Here is a 19,189-nt window from a genome sequence, read left to right as displayed (position 1 = left end):
GGCATTGGCTCTCATGGCTTCTGATCTTAACTGATTGGAAGTGTTATCATGTACATTGTTTTGTCTTGGTATAAAAGATGGGCTACAGCAAATATTCTGCTCAATACCACAGATTTGCTTGTCAGTTGTTTTACCTTAACCAGTTGAGCATGTCCCTTATTGGCTGACGATATGTGCATCTCTGATCACGAGCAGAAGTAGTGGGGGAGCATCATAGCCATGTGTTGAGAGGGATTCTTTGGGGTTTGAATAATTCACCTCTGGAAACATGGGTGGTTCTTTCAACATCCTTAAACAACCCTTATTCAGGGACCTTTTGAGCAGGATGGGCTACTCAACCTGAAGAAAATTCTAACTGGGCCCCACCTGCAAGGTCATGTGCTGTTTATCTTGATATGAGATCACCATGTCGCGCACATATGGTTCTGATGCATGTGCCTGGTGTACCCTTATCAGACGGGTAGTCATGATGGGTATATTGGGCTTCGTATATTTTACCCCAGTGTCACTTTGATGGCATGAACTGCTCTCTCACTCAATAATAATAATAATAATGATGGTTTCTTAAATAAGAAGAAATTGCTAGTATGGGTGGAAAAGCGTGTGTGTCAGTGAGCCTAGACAATGAGACTAGCCTTAGTACCATTACTCGTATGATTTAGCTTGTTAATGTAGAAAGGGGCCAAATGTGTAGGGGCCGTTAGGGTTAGGGTTAGGATATGACGGCTAGTATAGAAAAATCTAAAATAGAGGTAAATTACAACTTAGATATTTCAACAAGAAGGTAATTTTAGTGTCTGATTTAGCAAAAGTGATGGAATGAAAAGGAAACGAAAAGGTAAAAAAAAACAACAAAAAAAACATACAAACGAACCACAGGTAGAGAATGACAATAAAAAAATATTTATACCATTGTAATACAACTCACCTGTGACGGATTTGAAACAGTGTATGGTGATCACAGACATAGAAGAAAAACTGATACATATTCTGAGTAATCAAGAACTTATAACTTCTATCGACTGTGTCACGATTTATCTCCCCCCCACGTCATCACCCACAAAATGGTGCTCACCTCCTCTATCTTCCCACCCCCATCATCACTGCAAAGTGGTGCTCACCTCCTCCCCTTCCTCAACGTCATTCAATCTGCTTTGGCACCTATAACCCTGACTGCTTTACTTCTCTCCCCCACCACCACCTTCTACTCTTTCTACTCCTCCTCATCATGAATCCAGTTTGTTTATTCTACCACTCCTTTCTTCCTCTCACTTCCACTTGCTACTTCTCTATCAAAGTATTTTTTGATGTGTGTGTGTGTGTGTGTGTGTGAGACTCTTTCTGATTCTCATTCCCTCCCCTGTATTCTTTACACACACAAACACACATATTTATACATACATACATACATACATACATACATACATACATACATACATATATATGTATCTCTCTCTCTCTCTCTATATATATATATATATATATCTATATCTATATCTATATCTATATATCTATATATATATATCTATATATATATAATAATAAATATTAGGGAATAAATCCAAATTTACAGGGAAAAAATCAGATTTAGGATTAAATCGATTTTATAGTAAAAAATTATAAAATATTATTCGAGACAAAACCACTATTTTGCAAAACAAACAAGGAAAGACTTAATTAATACATAAAATTTTAATAAATAGTCAAAAAAACCGCCACTACAATCGTTTCTTGTCTTGATCGACAATCTTCAGGTGGACTTCCAATAATTCAGTGTCAAAATTTGACACTGAATTATTGGAAGTCCACCTGAAGATTGTCGATCAAGACAAGAAACGATTGTAGTGGCGGTTTTTTTGACTATTTATTAAAATTTTATGTATTAATTAAGTCTTTCCTTGTTTGTTTTGCAAAATAGTGGTTTTGTCTCGAATAATATTTTATCTATATATATATATATATTGATAAAACGGTAAGATAACAAAAGAAAGAAAGAGACCTCAATATTATGTAAATAGAGGAAATTTATCTATACAATATGTTACATTACTCGGTAGTCAAGATAAAACTCTGAGTTTCAGATGCCGAAGTGGAAATCCACAACACCATCTCTTCGGTTATCTGGCTATTTGAAAACGTTATGAAAAAATTTTTCATAACGTTTTCAAATAGCCAGATAACCGAAGAGATGGTGTTGTGGATTTCCACTTCGGCATCTGAAACTCAGAGTTTTATCTTGACTACCGAGTAATGTAACATATTGTATAGATATATATATATATATATATATATACTTTGATACTTTGATAGGTTTCGGCCATTATTGGCCCAGGCCATGTCTAACTTAATAGCATATGTAAATGGAAAAAAATACAAACTGGGACAAGAACGTGAAACATCTAGAAGACGACACAAAAAACACAGACGGGACATTCAAAGCCTTCAATCTTCAGTCAAGAACCGGATCATATATATATATTTATATAATAATAATGATATATATATATATATATATATATGTATATAAATTAATCAAAATAAAAACATGATGCCAAGGATTCAGCGGTACATATGTTTCGGACCTTTATTAGACGGATTTATAACAATGCATAATGTGTGTCTATGGCCCATAGCTTACATCAGGTACATCATGTATATATATATATATATATATATATATATATATGTATTTTTATCTATATACTCTATAGATCAGACTGGAGTTGAGTTCGGTCTTCCTCTTCGTTGATGATTTTCTGGAGCTTAGTGTCATCAGCAAATATTTTCACTTTGCAGTGAGTTACAACGCTGGAAGGGTCATTTATGTAAATTATAAAGAAGAGCGGGGCCCAAGACAGTCTCCTGAGGGATACCACTGGTGACTTTTGCTGGGCTTGAGAGGACTCCATCGACCACAACATGTTGTGATCTATTCGCCAGGAAATACTTAATCAAGTGTAGAAGTTTTCCACGAATTCCAACATTTGCCAATTTTGAGAGTAAGATATTATGATCAACCCTGTCGAATGCTTTACTGAAGTCAAGATATATGACTTTGATATATGATAAGGCTTTAAGTATATCTTCAATGTTGACTTGCATTTAGGAGTTTGTGGGTCAGGACATCAGCTATCCTTGATCTTATCACTCTTTCAAACACTTTAATGATGTGGGAGGTGAGTAAGACTGGGCGATAGTTGACTGCGGGGGTGGGATCTGTTTTTCTGTTTGAAAACCGGGTTGACAGACTGGGATAGGAGCTGTTTCGGTATATAACCTGAGTCTAACGAATTTCTCCAGAGGTTGGTCAAAGGGACTGCAAGTTGGAGTCTACATTCCTTCTGGAGACTAGCGGGGAATCTATCAGGGCCTACAGCAGAATAGTATTTGACCTTATTTATTGTTGCTATGATGTCCGAGGTAGTGAAGGTTATGTCCGAGATTTTATGCTGGGAATCAACTTTGTTTGCTTCACTTATGATCACTAAAGACAGAGCAGTATTGTTTCTGCAGTATTTCTGCCATTTCTTTAGCATCGTGTTGGGGAATGCCGTTATCATCAATCAATGGCCCAATGGGTAAGACAGTGGTTCTATACTTATTTGCATAAGAACAGAACACTTTTAGGTTCTGTTTGATGTTTTTGATTACCCACTGTTCTGCCACAGCTCTTTGATTTTCAATGGAGCTTTTCATGTTGGTCTGCACATCCAGCAAAGTATGCTAGCTGCATTTCTTTCAAACCTATGCATGTCCTCAGCAGTCATAGTCCATGTTTCACAGACATGTAGCATGCCTGTTTGCACACAGGCATCATACAATTTGCCCTTCACTTTGAGAGAGAGGCCCTTTGTTACCAATAGATGTTTAAGTTCTCTGAACTTTGCCCAACCTATTCTTATTCTAGCAGCTATGCTGTTGGAGCATCCACCTCTGCTACTGACTTGGTCATCTAGGTAATGAAAGAGAAGGGATCAACTACTTTTAATTTTTCCCCCTGGCATTTGATGGAGTGTTTTTCTGTACATTTTTAGTGTTAATCATACCTGTGCACCTTCCACACACAAAAGCTAGTTTCCCTGTTAACCTTCCTCTGATATTACTGCACCTCTTATGTGTCCATAGCTTACATCAGGTACATCATCATCATCATCGTTTAACGTCCGTTCTCCATGCTGGCATGGGTTGGATGGTTCGACCGGGGATCTGGGAAGCCAGAAGGCTGCACCAGGCTCCAGTCTTATCTGGCAATGTTTCTACAGCTGGATGCCCTTCCTAACGCCAACCACTCCGTGAGTGTAGTGGGTGCTTTTTACGTGCCACCTGCATAGGTGCCAGGTGAGGCTGGCAACGGCCACGGTCGGATTGGTGCATTTTACGTGCCAGTTGAGGCGGCACTGGCTTCGGCTAGTGCTTTTTACGTACCACCAGTCCAGGGGTCCTGGCATCTGCCGGGTGCCAGTCATAGGATTGGTTCAATTTCGATTCTGATTTCGATTTCGATTTCACTTGCCCCAACAGGTCTTCGCAAGCAAAGGGGTAAATACAGGGGTAAATACATCTTATGGAATTTCTATCTACACCTTTCCTACAGATCTAGCAGGGTCATCTACCTGAGAGGATTTGTGAATTGTCTGCTTTGGTTTTTGTTAGGTTAGCTCTAATGCCCTTTGATTCTAGACCTTGCTTCCACACCTGGAATTTCTGCTCTAGTTCTGGTAGTGATTCCGCAATAAAAATAAAGTCATCAGCATAGAGGAACTCCCAAGGGCAGCATGCCTTAAATCCCTCTGTTATTGCCTGGAGGACTATGATGAACAAGATGGAACTGACCCCTGGTCCAAGGTGAACCCTACTTGTACCCTGAATTCTGTGCTATACTCATTGCAAACCCTCACCTTACTGACTGCATCCCTGTAATGGCTTGTACAACTTTCACCAACCACTTTCCTATCTCTCATTTTTGCATTGACCACCAGATAAGGGGGCAGAGGACCCTGTCAAAGGTTTTCTCCATGTCAACAAAACCAGGTACAAAGGTTTATCTTTGGCTAGGTATTTCTCCTGCAGCTGTCAAAATATAGCATCAGTGGTGCTTCTCCCTGGCACAAACCTAAACTGCATCTCACTTAGACTAACTCCCTCCCTGAGTAGTTGGTCTATGACCCTGTTCATGACTTTCATCACCTGATCCAACAATTTGATACCTCTATTTATTTCTATCTAATGCATCACCTTTGTGGAGGCGCGTTGGTTTAGTGGTTAGGGTGTCAGCATCATGATTGTAAGATTGTGGTTTCGATTCCTGGACCGGGCGACACGTTGTATTCTTGAGCAAAACACTTCATTTCACAGTCCACTCAGTCCAGTCCACTCAGCTGGCAAAAATGAGTAACGCTGCGATGGACTGGCGTCCAATCCAGCTGGGGAACACATACGCCATAGAAACCGGGAAACCAGACCCATGAGCCTGGCTAGGCTTTAAAAGGGCGCATTTATTTTTATTTTAATGCATCTTTACCTTTGTAGCAGTTGACTATGGTGCTGCTACACCAGTCACTGAGTATGACTCCATAGTGTACCACAGACTATCGGTCACTTTTGCTGAACTGCTAAGTTACAGGGACATCTATGACCAGCCATATAATTCACTTTCTGTAAATACATTTAATGCATTACTGCTCTAACATTTTAATTTGTGCTTCTTTTTTGCATATATAAACCACTGACAATAAATACACACGCAAACACACACACACACACACACACACACACATGCACACTCATGCACACACACATACACACACATCTGTTGATTTACTAGGAGTGATAAATTACAAGACTCTGTAATACATTATGACTTAAATGCTCCAATTTCCAGTCCTTGGAGTTACTTGTTTCTGATCATCAGCTGCTAAGCTGAACTGAGTTTTCTGTTGAAATATTCAATGCTTAAATTCCCTTTTGAAATATGATGAGAAAGTTTCAAGAGACACGCTTATTGCTTTGTTCTTTCATCTGAAAACCTTTGTGAATGACACAAAAACAGCTGCTTCACACTCACACTTTTGGTTTCATTTTAGATTCTTACGATAATATTGTTATAAACATCATAAATTCCACACAATCAAAGTCATAAAAATCCATAACTGCTTAAGAAATGTTCCAAAATAATACTTTTAAGTAATTCGTTTCCTTAATATTTCTAATTAATGTGTGTGTGTGTGTGTGTGTGTAGAACCTACACTCGCCTCCTTATGAGAGCTCAAAATCTCTCGTGGAAGCGCCATCCAACCAAAATGCAAATATATGGGAAACTACCACCTGTGTCATCTCTTGTGAAAGGTAGGAGAGTCCAGTTTGCTGGACATTGTTGTAGAGCTGAAAAAGAGGTAATTTCTACTCTTCTCCTCTGGAAGCCATCTACTCGCAATACCAGAGGGCGCACACTCTCCTACCCTGATGTAATCTCCAGGGATACAGGCATCCAGCAACAGGACCTCCGTAATGCCATGATGGACCGTGAAGTCTGGCGTAGCATGGTAAATTCCATTGTCTCGACCACGGTCGAACAATGATGATGATGATGATGTGTGTGTGTAAATATGAGGGAGAGCCAAAAATTATGCTCTTTTACTTGTTTCAGTCATTTGACTATGGCCATGCTGGAGCACCACTTTTAGTCGAGCAAATCGACCCCAGGACTTATTCCTTGCAAGCCTAGAACTTAATTCTATCGGTCTCTTTTGCCGAACCGCTAAGTTACGGGGACGTAAACACACCAGCATCGGTTGTCAAGCCATGTTGGGGGTGGGAGACAAACACAGACACAGAAACATATACACACACATGTGTGTGTATATATATATATATATATATACAAAAAAGGGTGAAATATAATTAATTTAATAAAATTAATAAATTTCACCTAGTAGATTTTTCGGTATGGAAAAGACCATATTTGGTAAGAATTATATTAATTATAATAAAGGGTTAATTGCAACAAGTTGCTCAAAACCAAATACCGAAAGTATTAGAAATAGATCCCTATTTCTAAGAATAATAAAAAAGTCTCCACAAACAAACAGGATTTGTAACCCGTATATGGTAAAGAGAAAGAAAATATGTGGTTTTGAGCAACTTGTTGCAATTAACCCTTTATTATAATTAATATAATTCTTACCAAATATGGTCTTTTCCATACTGAAAAATCAACTAGGTGAAATTTATTAATTTTATTAAATTAATTATATTTCACCCTTTTTTGTATATTGAATACTATTGCTCCCTTACAATAAATCTACGAAACTTCATTTCGTTGGTAATGTTTTTGTAACTCACGTGGTAATTTTGGAGGGAGATACGAATTTGCCTGTCTATATAAATGTAGAGATGCTAGAGGACCGTTAGATCGTTCGATGTCGCCTGATCGAGCTGGTGTAATGGGTGAGTTTTTTTCCTAGCATTTCTAGATTTATAGGAAATATTATATTGACAAGGAAATGAACTTTGGTTCTAATCCAGAAACGATTCGTCTATAATTAATCCAATAGGCTGGGATTTCGTTATTTTCTTTCTCTTTACCATATATGGGTTACAAATCCTGTTTGTTTGTGGAGACTTTTTTATTAGTAGGAGAAATAGTGATCTATTTGGCTGCTATTTCTAATACTTTCGGTATGTGGTTTTGAGCAACTTGTTGCAATTAACCCTTTATTATAATTAATGTATATATATATATATATATATATACATACATATATACGAAGGGCTTCCTTTAGTTTCCGTCTACCAAATCCACTCACAAGGCTTTGGTAAGCCTGAGGCTATAGTAGAAGACACTTGCCCAAGGTGCCATGCAGTGGGACTGAACCCGGAACCATGTGGTTCGTAAGTAAGCTACTTACCACACAGCCACTCCCACGCTTTAGGTAAAAGAAAATACAGGAGGATCAGTTAATTGTGATTCTGTTCAACATATTCCCTTCTCAGATTCACACATTTATTGCAGCAGTCACTCAGTTTTTTCTAAGCCCTGTAAAAGAATTTGGAAGGTTGGGTCTCCAAGCAGGTTTTTTGTGACACCCTTAAAACCAGGAACTTTTCAGTACCTCATTGTACAAGTCAGCGAACACACAAACGGAAAGGGGAAAAACATATAATCACTCACTCACACAAACAGACACACACAGTATAAATGCATACAAACATAACAGGCTTAATTTTCTGTCTACCAATTCCACCCACAAAGTATTGGTCAGCCCAAGGCTATAATATAGGATGTTAGCCAACAACATTTATGCAGTGGGACTGAATTGCTAACTACAAAGTTTCTAAATTGCTCTGCCATGCCAGTGTTGAAATAATATTATGCTTAAATAATATGCTTTCATTAGAAGAAAGAGGTGTAGTTAGTAAAAAGTATGACGTTGAACAAGAAATAAAAATAATGATGTATAGAAAAAAATAATAGAAGGCCTTTAGCCTGCAAATACTGGAAGTGGATTGAATATGACAGAATTCACTGAATTAAATATTCCGTGTATAGTGTCAAAACATAAGAGAGTTTAATCATAACTAAAATACATTTGAGAGAAAATATTACATGAAATAATTCGAAAAGAATTTTTAATTAGTAAATATGTAGATGTGACACTGTTGTGTCAACTAATCTTCATTAACCATAGTGACAATAAAAACAAACCCTGCTGATTGCACACGAGTGTTCATGAATATATATATAAACACACACATACATGAATGTGTGTGTGCAAACAATGTAAGCATGTGCAGTGCAGGTGTGCATGTGTGTGTGTGTGCAAACAATGTAAGCATGTGCAGGTGTGTGTGTGTGTGTGTGTGTGTGTGTGTGTGTTTGTGTTTTATGCAGTTGGTTCTTTTTCTGTTGTAGCTCAGGGTTTATACAAATTCTTATTTCCTTGGATGGTAAATTTTCTATAATAAATGGTCCTGTTACTTATCCCTTTCATTTGCCAACCCAAACACATGTGTCTCAGACATAAAATTCATTCATGGACAGGAAGAATGTATCACAATTTAAAGGGAAGCAACTGTAGTGGAGATAGGCACCTTCTTCCTTCTATATTAATTGCATTATCAAGTCACACATACCAAAAACATAAATTTTGAGTATCAGATTTCACAACCCCAACTTTGATAGTAAATGACATACGTAACCTCTTTGTAATTTGAATACAACCTATACAAAAATATATTTGAAAGATTTCTGTCTGTTTGTTTCATTTTACAGATATTGATGAACAGTGTTAATATTTCAAGATTTCTAATTGCGTATAAATTGCAATTACTACATCAAACAACATATGATTTTTACTTGTGCAGTAATGTGCAAGTATATTGCAGAGTTACTTCTCATATTTATAGTACCAAATATATATTTTGATAATTAAGTTGCTCCTGTCCCGTATCCAAGCTCTTGATTAAACTGTTTTTACTGAGATTTTTACAGGTAATTTCAGTTAAGCTGATATTTTTTCTGTCCTGTCAATTGTCTATGTCAGTTTTAGGCACAAGCTCATTAACCCTTTAAGCATTTAAACTTTGTATCAAATATATATGCTACCTGTTTTATGTTTAAACTGGTTAGATACAACCTCTCACACCCTACAATGTTAGTTTAAAAATAAGTACTTCACATCATTGAAATCTTGAAGCCACAAGATAATATATGGTTAATTCAAAACAATGTGACTAAATAAATATTACAGAGTAATCTGAGGGCTAAAGGATTAAACAAGTAGTTTTTGTTAAGGGAAAAATGGATATACGTCTACAGTCGTATTCACTTTGTGTTGGTTGCATTCTGTTTCATAGCTCTTGATTAAGGTTGGAGATTTGTTATTCTATATTTCACAAACAGCTGGAGCCAGCTTTGATTTAATTCTTATTAACAATTTCATGATACACATCTAAAGTGGAGAAGGGTGTGTATGTCAATGTTAGAAAGTTTGTTTCAATATTTGTACTTCCAATTATCCAGCAAAATGGACTGGACCCTATTATTTTCTATCTCTGTTTTATTTTTTGGTGTGGGCTGTTTCTATATATTTCAGTTTATCATTAAAATCACTTCTTCCTAAAACTTTTTGTAGCATGGGTTAAATTAATTGAACATTTCCATAATTGAAACTATACAATCATTAATTTTATCTGTAATGTGATTTATAACTGATGGCAAGTGTTTGAGCATTGTCGCTTTATTTGGTTTTTTTGATAGACATAGCATTTGCCAGTTTTCATATTTAATGTTAAATACAGAATATATATAATTTTCAGGTTTGTGCTTATTGTTAATTTTAGCTTCTGTCTTTTGAAAATACTAATTAATAATTTATTAGGTTGTCCAGAAAGTTCTGAGCAGTTTTTAATATGCAAAAAGGGGATATGAATAATTGACCTTTCGATAGGTTTTATTCAAGGAATAATTTCCATTATTATTAATGACCTTTGCACTCTATCAGGCAATTTAAATATTTTATCAGTATAAAATTTGAATGGGTTTCAAGAAAAAAATTTATCCAGATGCATTTTGACTCCATCTAAATTGTTAAATGTTTTTCCTTGCAATGAGTTCTGTAAAGGCCAAAACAAGTGATTGTCAGATGACACAATATCAGGAGAATATGGCTGGATGGGGTAAGAGAACCCAACCAAGTTCATGTAATTTTGTTTGGGTCACCAAAGACACGTGCGGTTAGGCATGGTCTTGTTGGAACACTACCTCTTTCCTCTTGGCAATCTCTGGTCTCAATTCTTTGATTTTTTTGGTTCAAATTAATAATAACTACTCACATCATTGAAATCTTGAAGCCACAAGATAATATATGGTTAATTCAAAACAATGTGAATAAATAAATATTACAGAGTAATCTGAGGGCTAAAGGATTAAACAAGTAGTTTTTGTTGACAATTCTGCCAGTTTTTGCTGACAATTCTGCCAGCACGTTGCCTTAACAACAAAAACAACAAGAACAACAACAATAATAATAAATGCCCTGATGCAGTACCAGGTAGTGGCTTTCATGGCTTCTGATCTTAACTGATTGGAAGTGATATCACGTACATTGTTTTGTCTTGGTATAAAAGATGGGCTACAGCAAATATTCTGCTCAATACCACAGATTTGCTTATCAGTTGTTTGACCTTAACCAGTTGAGCATGTCCCTTATTGGCTGACGATATGTGCATCTCTGATCATGAGCAGAAGTAGTGGGGGAGCATCATAGCCGTGTGTTGAAAGTAATTCTTGGAGGTTTGGATAATTCACCTTTGGAAACATGGGTGGTTCATTCAAAATCCTTAAACAACCCTTTTTCAGGGACCTTTTGAACGGGATGGGTTACTCGACCAGAAGAAAATTCTAACTGGGCCCCACCTACAAGGTCATGTGCTGTTTATCTTGATATGAAATCACCATGTCGCACACATATGGTTGTGATGCATGTGACTAGTGTATCCTTATCAGACAGGTATCATGATGGGTATATTGGGCTTCGTATATTTTACCCCAGTGTCACTTTGATGGCATGCACTGCTCTCTCACTCAATAATGATGATGATGATAATAATAATAATAATAATAATAATAATAATAATAATAATAATAATAATAATAATAACAACAATAATAATAACAATAACAACAACAACAACAACAACAATAATAATAATAATAATAATAATAATAATAATAATAATAATAATAATAATAATAATGGTTTCAAATTTTGCCACAGGGGCAGCAATTTTTTGGGTTGAGGTGGAGGAGATGAAGCGATTACATTGACCCCAGTGTTCAACTGGTACTTACTTTATAGACCCAAAAAAGGATGAAAGGCAAAGTTGACCTCGGCAGAATTTGAACCCAGAACATAGCAATGGGCAAAATACTGCCAAGCATTTTGCCAGGCATGCTAAAGATTCTGCCAGTTTGCTGCCTTAAATAATAATAATAATAATAATAATAATAATAATAATAATAATAATGATGATGATGATGATGATGATGATGATGATGATAATAATAATAATAATAATAATAATAATAATAATAATAATGACGACAACAACAACAACAACAACAACAATATCAGTGTGACAAAGTAGGTCAATACTTACATTGGAAGATATGCAACCATTACGGAATTTGAGTTGCTACCAAATGGCTTGAATACCACTCAGAAGGCCAGGCATGGAAGGAAAAAAGATTACAGAAGTTTGAAATTTCCCAATTGACGCAGGTCAGACAATTCAAGAATACGGACCAGATATCCTCATCATGGGCCTGTAAATTAAAAGAATAAAAGAATAATTTGTTAGGTTAAATCTATGTCAATAAAGGTTAAGAGAACACTTAAGTTAAAAACACTGATGGAGCTATAGATTGAGATGATGTGGTACATTACAACGAAAGTAATCCTAGGTACATGCATAGCTGTGTGGTTAAGAAGCTCACTTTGCAACCGTGTGGTTTTGGGTTCAATCTCACCGTGTAGCACCTTGGGCAAGTATCTTCTATAGCTCCGGGCTGACCAATGTTGTGTGTATGTGAGTCTATATGCGTGTGTGTGAGTGTGTTTGTTATGAGAGGGGAAACAATGATTAACTGTGGTTATCCAAACAAGTTAATCAAGTAAAGCTTTTTACTTCACTATATTCCATAGGTACAGGCATGTTGAAGTGCATGGCTTAGTGGTTAGGGTGTTGGACTCATGATCATAAGATTGTGGTTTCGATTCTTGGAACGCTTTGAAACATGAAATTCATCACAACATATTTCAACAATGTGGGAATTTCATTCATCAAAGTAAGTACCATTACAATCAACACATTTTTGCCAACAAATTTCAAGTTTGTTTCTTCCAGTCACATAAAAATCTGGATTTCTGGAGCTGATGAACTCTTTGAACGCACTTTTAGCATTGGTTTGATTATTCAACTCCTTCTCTCACAGGAAACCATCAAGGTGCTTGAAGAAGTGGTAGTCAGTAGGAGAAAGGTCTGGGGTATAAAGTGGGTGGAGAAGAACTTTGATGCATTTAGGCAAGTCTACGTCTGTATTATCAAACAACTACAAAAAATTGCTTTAAAAAATTTGAAACTCTGCAAAAATCCAGTACAAATTCTTCGTGGTTCAAAACATTGCTTACTTTTTACTCAAGCTGATACTATAAACGCATGCATCACACCAACACCATCCTGCCACACACAGTAGCTAAATGTACATATCATAACACTGTAACATATTATATAACCTGATGAGGTTTCTTCTGCACTGTGGGATGCCTTTGGTTCCATTACATTGTTCCTCACCCCGCCAGGGAACAGTGCAAATGTAAGCCAAAACGATCATTGTGCTAAATAAAGTACATTCTATCTTCTCTGTCAATTATTTAAAATACATTAAACATGCACCAAGTAGATCCTGTGATTAAAATTCAGTACTACAGATGATGTCCGGTAGTCATACGTGGTGAATGTGCTCCCATGGCACACTACTAGGGACATACCCTAAACAAGGTTTGAATATTACATTTTAAAGTTTCCTATCTATCTATCTATTTATCTATCTATCTATCTATCTATCTATCTATCTATCTATCTATCTATCTATCTATCTATCTATCTATCTATCTATCTATCTGTCTGTCTGTCTGTCTGTCTGTATATATATTATATATATATATATATTCTCTCCTTGTTTTTCTGTGTCCCTTTCTGTAGAAGAGCGTAGGCTCGAAATGTAAAAGACTTTTTCAATTCCTGAGCGTTATCCTAATATATCTGTTTGTTTTGTACACCACCTGTCTTGTCTTTTGTTTTTCTTCCATAAACTCTCCCTATATATATATATATATATATATATATATATATATATATATATATATATATATGTATGATGATGATGATGATGACATACATACACACACACACACACACGCACATATATATGAATGTATATAAGTATGTGTGTGTGTGTATGTACATATATATATATATATATATTATATATATATATATATATATATATATAATATATATATGTATACATTTGTGTATAGTTTTGGGTTTTGTCTTTGTTTCCCACCATTGCTTGAAAACCAGTGTTGTTTTGTTTATATCCCTGTAGCCTAGCGGTTCAGCAAAAGATACTGAAAGGATATATACCAAACTTTATGAAAAATAATAAATACAAGGGTTGATTTGTTTGGTTCAGACCCTTCAAGGTGGTGCTCCAGCATGGCTGTAGTCCAATGACTGAAACAAGCAAAAGATAAAAGATATGTAACTCTGTAATATTTGTATTTAGTGTGCAAAACACTCGCTTGACATTCTTTCCCCCCTCTGCCATATCATGTCTCTAAACACAGATCCTTTAATCTGCTTAGTTGGCAAAAAAACTGGCTCAGAAGATTGTTGTGGTGGTGGTGGTGGCAGTGATGGTAGTGGTGGTGGTAGTGGTGATGGCAAAAGATATTCAAGGACGTCTGTTGCACAGAAAACCTATGGTACTAACATATTTGATGTAGTGAACCAAGCAATTTTAAATTAATTAAAATTTTTTTTTTTATTAGTATTGACTCTACTCTGCTCCTTAGTCAATGGTCGGGCGGTTATCAGTGGGGAGCTATAAAGGTATTCAGATGTAGAAACTGGTGCTATAGTATGAAAACTATCCTACTTAAGGCAATAATGGGGGGAAATGGATGCAAAATAGTAGAGAAAGTGAGAGAGAAGGAATACACAAAGAAGGCAGGGTAGAAGGGTGAGGGAAGGGAAAGGAAGAGAGAGCACAGGAGAGAGAGGGGTAGATGAAGGGAGAGATGGTGAGTGTGTGGAAGAGAGTGAGGGAATGACAGAGAGAAAGAGAGAGAGAGAGAGAGAGAGAGAGGTTTCTATAATTGAATGTATTTGATATTGAATAACATTAGCAACTACCCCACTATCAACACCATTATCCTGTTCCTCATAATTATAATCATCATTAACCTTTTAACGAACATTTTACAATACTGGGAGAGTTTCTGCCGTAGAGCATATCTCCATTTCTATTCAATTCCTTGTCTTTTCACCCGTGAAGCCCAACTCCCTGGGGTTAGGTTTTACCATAGATATTCTGTTTAAATCCATGCTACTGACTACTCTAAACTATTTTTCTTAAAACATCATTTTTGCTTAAATTATGCAAATTACCTTAGGTGCTAAATGTGTCCTACCACTTTTGCATAAGTCTAATTAATTTGGCTGCTGGATATAAGGTCAGACCATTGTTGTGCTGATGATGGTTAATGAGGCAGAAACATGTGTCCACGATTACCTTTTTATCTCCAGACTATAATGTATGTTCTGTTCCAGAAAAATTCTGGAGAATTACTGATGTTATCTCCCCTTGATTATTGACATTATCTCCTCTTCTGAAGCGGAGCTAGTCATAATTGTCATTTGGTAATATCACAACATATCCTAAAAAGTCAGAGATGATGACCATGATGACCATGATGATGATCATCATCATTATGATGATAATGACGATCATCATCATCACTACCACCACCACCACCACCACCATCATCATCATTTAATGTCTGTGTTCCATGCTGGCATGGATGGGATGGCACCACCAGAGCCAGCCAAGCCGAAGCCTGCATCAGACTTCTGTGACTGTTTTGGGAGGATTTTTACAGCTGGATGCCTTTCCAACCACCAACCACTCAACAGAGATAATTTTAATATAGATGTTTTCAATCTAGTTTGGATTCTTTGCAAACAAATTTGATGGGAAAGAATTCAAACTAGATTGAAAACATCCATAAATCAAAAATTTATGTTGTATGGTATTTGATATACCTGTATTCGTCTATGTTGCTCAAACACATGCCATTAACCAGGCTGACTTATTTTTGTCAGGTATTTTTTGTTTACATTTTGTTTTCTTGGATTTCTTTCTTACACAACTATGCTTCACTGTCATAAACACAAAAGTTTTTAACTAAATATTTGTTATCTTTTTAAGTCCTATATCCATACAATTGCAGTTGTTTGTTTTTTGACATTTCATTTAATGCTCCTGATATCTCCAGCTGCAGCGTAAGAAACCTCATAATCTTGCCTCTAACGAACCACATTTGCCTTATTTCTCACCAAACTCTGCAGGTGTCTTACACATCGTTCTGTATTGTGTCACACTGCTATTTAACACAGGTATGAGTAACCTTCTTCAAGAATTGGGCCACATGAAACATCACCACCACCACCACCACCACCACCATCACCTTCATCATTTAACATCCATTTTTTCCATGCTGGCATGGGTTGGACGGTTTGACTGAAAGCTGGTAAGCCGGGGGGGGGGAGCCGCACCAGGCTCTAATCTGATTTGACATGGTTTCTACAGCTGGATGCCCTTCCTAGCACCAATCCCTCCAAGAGTGTAGTGGGTGCTTTTTATATGGACATGGATCATAATCAGGTTGGCTGCACTACTCAAGGTAATTTTTTTCTGTCAGGTGAGTCATTCAAAAAGTCCCACAGGCCACAGTTTGTCCATGACTGATTTAGCATTACATTTTTATCTATATCTTTTATCATTTCTCATCTTTTACTTGTTTCAGTCATTAGACCACGGTCATGCTGGAGCACCACTTTGAAGAAATTGTTTTAGTTAAATGAATTGACCCTAGTTCTTATATTCTATTCTATTTTCCTTGACTGGCATCCGTGCTAGTGGAGCACTAAAAGTACCATACGAGTGAGATTGTGGCCAGAGCAACAAACTGGCCGCCATACCGATGGCACGTTAAAAACACCATTTGAGCATGAACGTTACCTGCATCGCCTTACTAGCACTTGTGTGGGTGGCACGTGAAAAAACATTCTATCCTCCACTAACGCAGGTTAGAAAGAAATACAAATAATAACAAAAAATATAAATAATACAAATAATAATAACAACAGTAATAAAACCAGTGTCTGTTCAATGTTGACAGTGTTGTCTAGTGAGCCCTACTCTTGAATCTAATTTTAAGAAACACGTAGCAATTCTTTATTTTTATTATTACTTTGTTTTGGAATTGCAGTTAGGAAAAGAGGGAGAAAACCTGCTAGCAACAATTTCTGTTAACTAAAACTCAGCAAATAAGACTTGGCTTAACAGCTGCATATTTCCGCTGTTGAAATTATAAGAACAAAAATCAACCAATACAAGCTGTTGAGAATTTAGAAGCTGAGTCAAGCACAATTCCGTCAATAAAATTTTCTTTCTACAACTTATTAAAGATAAAAGAAATTCAATGATTGTATTTCATCAAATGTCTATTATTTACTTTTTAAAATCATCATCATCATCATCATCATCATCATCATCATCATCGTTTAACGTCCGCTTTCCATGCTAGCGATTTTGACTGAGGGCTGGCGAACCAGACAGCCGCACTAGGCTCCAATCTTGATCTGGCAGAGTTTCTACAGCTGGATGCCCTTCCTAATGCCAACCACTCCTAGAGTGTAGTGGGTGCTTTTTACGTGCCACCAGCACGGGGTCAGTCAGGTGGTACTGGCAATGACCTCGCTTGAATCTTTTTACACATGCCACCAGCACAGGTGCCAGTAAGGTGATGTTGGTAACGATCACGCTCGAATGGTGCCCTTTTACATGCCACCGGCACAGAGCCAGTTGGCTGCTCTGGCAATGATCAAGCTCGGATGGTGCTCTTGGCACCCTACTAGCATGGGCACAAGTGCCAGTAAGGCGACACTGGTAACGATCACACTCGAAAGATACCCTTTTATGTACCACAGGCACGGAAGCCGTTTAGCCGCTCTGTCAACGATCATCCTTGTATGGTGCTCTTTGCACCCTGCTAGCACGGATGCCAGTCTTCGAATTTGATTTTGATTTCACTTGCCTCTCGGTTAAGGGTATTTTCCAGTACCTTAACCGGAAAATATAAGCAACATTTTTTGTACGTGCATTTGACAGTGTATCATCAAAAATTTGCCTTTAATTTTTGATAGTGTGACAGTGAATTTTTAACCTTTGCCTTGCTACATTGTGATAAAAATGAATGAAACTGTTGTGAGAGTCATTGACAATACTGGGGGATTGGAAGAATGGACTAGCCGGACTATTATAAAGAGCAGTGGTTGGTAGCTGTTGGGGTGGGGGAGTGCTTTGGTAGTCTTGCAAAGAATGTCTTGTGAACACATTGATTAACCCTTTCGTTACCAACCTGGCTGAAACTGGCTCTGGCTCTGACTCTGAGTATAAATGTCTTGTTTTCATAAGTTTTAAATTAAAATCTTCCACCAAACCTTAGTCACAATTTATGCTCTTAACACTAGCTGAATGATAACTAAGTTATTTTATTAAATTCTTTGTTATATTTAAAGTAATAGAACTAAACACAGAGCATCTCAAAATAAATACAGTAACGAAAGGGTTAAACCTCTGCTGTCTAATTTTATATATACCAACCTGTGGAAGGATATAAAAGAAATAGTGTTAATTAAGTATACTTATAATATGGTTTTCAAATTTTTTTACACAAGGCCAGCAATTTTAAGGGAGAGTTTAAGCCGATCCTAATGTTCAACTGGTACTTATTTTATTGACTCTTGAAAGGATGAAAGGCAAAGTTGACCTCAGCAGAATTTGAACCTTGGACCGATAAAAGTGGAAGCATTTTGTCTGATTTGTTGACAATTCTCCTATCTTGCTGCCTTAAGCATGCTACTGAAACACCTCTGTTATCAGATTAAAGATTATTTCAACAGATTATGAACATTTTATTGCCTGCCCTATTCCTATTGAATTATTCTCACTATCGAGTCATATATAAGTATTTTTATCTCTCTCTATATAAACGGCAGTTTGTCTGTGCGTGTTTCTGTGTGTCTGTTTTCTCGTACCCTCACCCTGACCACGGCTTTCAACCGATTCTGATGAAACTTGACACACACATAGCCCAATGTCATAATTCAAAACTAACGCAGCGAAAATTTTGAAAAGTTCCCCCAGTTCTGAAAAAAATCGATAAATTCGACATGGGTCGAGAATAAAAAAAAACAAACCACAGACTGTCTAGGGGACGCAACTCAACCTTTTTTTACTCTCAAAAAAAAATTTACCATCATTTTTTTTCCATTTTTT

General features: G+C 36.7%; 2 protein-coding genes across 2 annotated transcripts in view; both read right to left on the bottom strand.

Annotated features, from left to right (window-relative positions):
• The window catches only part of LOC115218531 (beta-1,3-galactosyltransferase 2), a 75,911-nt gene extending 74,844 nt beyond the window's left edge, over nt 1-1,067 (bottom strand). Inside the window, exon 1 of the mRNA XM_029788405.2 lies at nt 929-1,067. The gene's annotated coding sequence lies outside the window, so the exon portion shown is untranslated. The remainder of the gene's footprint in view (nt 1-928) is intronic.
• The window catches only part of LOC115218532 (beta-1,3-galactosyltransferase 5), a 160,412-nt gene that overhangs the window by 40,214 nt on the left and 101,009 nt on the right, over nt 1-19,189 (bottom strand). The window contains exon 2 of the mRNA XM_029788406.2: nt 12,160-12,325. The gene's annotated coding sequence lies outside the window, so the exon portion shown is untranslated. The remainder of the gene's footprint in view (nt 1-12,159; nt 12,326-19,189) is intronic.

The sequence above is a fragment of the Octopus sinensis genome, linkage group LG13 (genome assembly GCF_006345805.1).
Source record: "Octopus sinensis linkage group LG13, ASM634580v1, whole genome shotgun sequence".
NCBI classification, from domain to species: domain Eukaryota; kingdom Metazoa; phylum Mollusca; class Cephalopoda; order Octopoda; family Octopodidae; genus Octopus; species Octopus sinensis.
Note: the sequence above shows the minus strand (reverse complement) of the source record. Positions and strands in the feature narration are given on the sequence as shown.